A 5,308-nucleotide genomic window follows, 5' to 3' on the forward strand; every position below is an offset into this window, starting at 1 on the left:
GTGAGTCCCCCAGAGCATACCCCACACACAATCCACATAACATATATCATATTAGATATAAAAGCTATCTCTACCACATATCATATATCACATTAGCTGTTAAAGCTATCTCTACCACGTACCACATATCATATTAGATATACAAGCTATCTCTACCACATATCATATTAGCTATACAAGCTATCTCTACCACATATCACATACCATATTAGTCGTACAATCTATCTATACCACATGCCACATATCATATAAGCTTTAAAATCTATCTCTACCATATATCCCTGCATAAGGATGCCATGGGCTCCCCCACATGGTCTTACACTTAAGTGTCATGGGCTCCCCCATGGACTTTCCTTGCCGGACAGCCATGGGCTCCCTCATATGGTCTTACATCCAAGTGCCATGGGATCCTCCCATGGTCTTTCCCTGCCGGACGGCCATGGGCTCCCCCACATGGTCTTACATCCAAGTGTCATGGGCTCCCATATGTTCTTTCATGCAAATATCACATAATCACTAGCATACAACTTAGCATAAAGCTAACTATCATACCACATATCTCTACTACACTAGTGTACCACATATAATAAAATGGACATGCCTTGGTGCCTTAGACCCATTGGTATGGTCAGAAGACTCACCTCGCACTATAGAAGCTTCCCGTATGAATTCCTTAGTTGCTGCTCCACCAACTTCCCCAGCTGTCACTACCAAACAATATACCCAATTAGCAATTGGGTCCCATACCATAATCTTTAATCCATGCATGGGGTAAAATAACCATTCTACCCCTAGCCCAGTATGATCAAAACTAAGGCCCAAACCCAAAACAAATGCCCAACCCTATAATATCCATAAAACCATAAATGGCCCAAATTTCGAAATTGCGCCCAGACCTTTCTAATAGACCTTATACTAAAGCCCAATATTCTCCTTAGTCAATAATCCTGACCCCAATTAGCCCACAAAGGTGAAGTCCATTTCTATAGACCCCAATTAGCCCACAAAAGCCCACAAATGTGAAGTCCATTTCTGATCTGACTGGAGTACGTCCATCGTACATATGGTACGCCCAGCGTACTCTGGGGAACATTTGCGACCATCCTAGTCAGTACGCCCCGCGTACTCTTTGTGTATGCCCCGTGTACTCGGCTAAGCCTGAAAACCACGAAACTTCTGAAGGCCATAACTTCTTCGTTATAAGCCTGATTCCGACGAGACTTATATCCACGGAAAGGTGATGAGAAATCCTACACTTCTAACAACTCAAACCTTTCTTGAGACCTTCTGAACAAAAATCCATTTTCCACAAAAGCCCAAACCGCCACTTTACCGAAATACCCCTAGGCTCCAAAACACGAACCGAACACCTGAACCACTTCTAATACATCACCTGCACCAAAATGGGCCTAGATCTTACCTTCCTAAAAGCCATAATCCTTATACATATTGAACTTTGAGTCGCAGCCTCATACTAGGAGTCTATTTAGAACAGAGTGTTACAATGGGCCCGCCCGACATCTGGCCCCGCTAAGTATAAAGATCGGGCCCCGTCCGAAATACATATAAACATATTCGTCATATAAACACATACACATGTAATAATCATAAAAGATACATAGCATACAAAATGATTATCAGGCCCCGCCCGGTAAGCATACAAGTACATAGCACATGCAAGGGTCACGCAAAAACCTAGCACCCGAACATAAAATAATCATGGGATGGAAATGGTGCCTTCGACCTGCTAAACCATTGAGGAAACTCACCTCGAACTGCTGAATCACACTGATAAATCTCTGGCTGATGATCCGACAAATCCCCGAGCTTTCAATACCAAATAACATCCAATTAATAATTAGATTCCAATCCATAACCATCAGTCCAAAATTTGGTTAAAAAGCTCATTTTACCCCTTACCTAGTTTGGTCAAAGACTAAGGCCCAAACCTACAATCCAAATACCAAAATAATCATCCAAGTCCTAATCATGGCCCAATTTTCTAAATTGGTCCTAAATCCCTTTCATGGGCCTTTTCCAAGAAAACCCAAAACAAGCATGAACCCAAAAACTTGATGGCCCAACAAGGCCTTTAGTATTTAAGTCTAAATATGGCCCACACCGAAGCCCAAAACGTTCGAAGCCCACGCGTACTCAGCACGTACGCGTAACGTACTCACTTTAGGGATTATATGCTAAGCGTACATGCTTATACGCCCAACGTACTCCCCCATTTGGCTATATTCCATTCCAGCTCTTAATGCATTAAGACATCACTCTAAATCTTAGATCTAACTTCCTTGAGATGGTTTATCACGTAAAGTTGCTAACTTTATGTGCATGTATGGCTTAATGAAGATCTTAAAGCTCAAAAGGACTTAATAGATGACTTAATGCATGCATGAGACCATAAACTCCAAAAAGTTTACACCATTAAGCTTAAGAAACTCATAACATGCCCATATCTAAAATAATAACCCCCACAAACGACTCAACTCATCAAACTAACCCAAAAGGGACCAAAAGCATAAAAACCTTTACATGAAGAGTCTAAGCATACAAGGATCAAGGTTGGGATTTTATACCTCAAAGTTCACCAAAAGATGGAGCTAAATCTGGATCTCTAAGCTTCCTTCCAATGAATGAGTCTTCCACTTCTTTTTCTTTCACTTCAAGGAGCATAAACCACCAAAATTCAATATCAAGGCTTAAGAACATTCAAATAGGCTATTAGGGTTCGAGATTAGGGATTTAGGGCAATGAAGGCTGATAAAGAGGCCAACCCTAGGGACTTAAGGAGCTTTTATAGGGTGCAACACCCTAACATTAGGGTTTTATTAACCCCTCATACGCCTAGCGCCATCCTCATACGCTCAGTGAAATCCTCATACACCCATCGTACGAGGCCTCGGTCCCACGATCAATCTCACTTAGTTCAGTAAGCGTACCATGTGGTACGCCCCGCGTACTAACTTTTAAAGGGGCTAAAAAGGAACATACCCAAGTCCAAGTGTTACAGAAAAGTTCAATAGAGAACCATTATTAATCAATGAACCAAGAGACTAACTCAAAGCGTCGAAATTTAAAACGACCAATGACAAAATGAATGGTTATAGACCTTTACAATGGACGCACATACACCGGATTATAACAAAACCTACTTCATTTTTTTAGTTTAATTTTATTAAGCCATATTTTTTGTTAAAAAAAACGAATAAACCATTATTAATGATTTTTCATCATCTTTACATTGAGACCTATATTGATATATAAAAAAATGATTTTTTTTTTCAAAAAAACTCACTTCATTTTCTTTGTTTTTTGGAATTTTAAGGTCTATTTTTTTATCAAAAAAAAAATAATAATAAATATATCAAAATTCATATTTATTGGTACTCTTTAAACACAGATTCATATTAATGTTACCAAAAAAAATCAGTTTAGAATAACATTATGAATCTGTTCAGATTCACAGTGTGAATAATAGTAAGTCAGATTTACAGTGTAAAACTACGTGGACATATATTTCGATTCATATATAAATTCCACTTAATATCTGAGTGATCAAATAGTTGAATTAGTAAGTGAGATTCACATTGTGAATGTAAAAATTAAAATATTTATAGTTTAAATTCACAGCGTGAATATGAAGTGTTCGAGTTTTTTTTTTTAACTGATGTTGATGTTTATTAATAGACGACAAAAAATTAAGATATTTGGTATAATTTTTTTTTATAAAAATAAACTTAAATATAGATAAAAAAACAAAACGAAGTGGGGTATTTTTTGAAAAAAAGAATTGTTATTATATATTAACATAGATCTCTACGGAAAGATGACGAAATATCGTGAACAACGGTATATTCGGGTTTTTTCAATAAAAAATATGGATTAAAATTTTTTTAACAAAAAAGATGTGAGCTTTTTGGTAAAGAAATGATTTTATGGTATAATTCGGTGTATGTTCGTCCAATGTACAAGTATACATTAATTTAGTGATTGTTGATCGTTATGATTTCTGACACTAACGATTGGTTATTTAATTTTTTTTGTTAATAATGGTTCTTTATTGAAATTAATCTTATATATATATATATATATATATATATATATATATATATATATATATATATATATATAGAGGTTCATTTGAAACCACCTATATTTTGTGAGACGCATTTTTTTATTTTATTTATTTATTTATTTTAGTTAATTCAAGTTCCGAAAATAATATTTTAAAAAAGAAGTTTTGGATTTTTCCATTTATTTTGCATTTTATAATTATTTTTTAGAATATATACAGTGTAATATTCTATTATAATATTTCATGTATTTTTCAAAAAAAAAAAAAAACGGGATTTTTTTTAGTTAATTCAAGTTCCGAAAATAATATTTAAAAAAATAATTTTTATATTTTTCTATTTATTTTGCATTTTAAAATAATCTTTTAGAATATGTACAGTGTAATATTCTATTAGAAAATTTCACGTATTTAAAAAAAAATGGGATTTTTTTATCTTTTTTAGTTAAATCAAGTTCCGAAAATAATATTTAAAGAAAGAATTTATAGATTCTTCCATTTATTTTGCATTTTAAAATTATTTTTTAGAATATGTCAGTGTAATATTCTATTAGAATATTTCACGTACTTTTCAAAAAAAAAAAAAAACGGGATTTATTTTATTTAAAAAAAAAATTTTTTTAGTTAATTCATGTTCCGAAAATAATATTTAAAAAAAGAATTTTTGGATTTTTCCATTTATTTTGCATTTTAAAATTATTTTTAAATTTGATATTACGATCTTACAAAATTAGAATTATCTCAAATGAACCTATATATATATATATATATATATATATATATATATATATATATATATATATATATATATATATATATATATATATATATAAGAAGGAAATTTTTGGTAGGAAGGTAAGAAGTTTTTTTCTACATATTTTTTTCGCGAACAAACAAAATGAATCATTAGGTGATTCATTTGTAAGATGATTCACAAGAAAAAATTCTCAAAAAAACATCTCGATGATTCATTTATATAATGATTTTGTTGTTATTCACTAAAATTATCATAAAAATAAAATTTTCTTAATTTACTTAAAAATTAATCATAAAGATGTTTTTTTGAGAATTTTTTCTTGTGAATCATCTTAAAAATGAATCAACTAGTGATTCATTTTTTTTGTTCGTCAAAAAAATATGTATAAAAAAAACTTCTTACCTTCCTACCAAAAAAAACTTCTTACCGGATCTATATCCTATATATATATATATATATATATATATATA

Source organism: Lactuca saligna, chromosome 2, assembly GCF_052625555.1.
Source record: "Lactuca saligna cultivar CGN05327 chromosome 2, ASM5262555v1, whole genome shotgun sequence".
NCBI classification, from domain to species: Eukaryota; Viridiplantae; Streptophyta; class Magnoliopsida; order Asterales; family Asteraceae; genus Lactuca; species Lactuca saligna.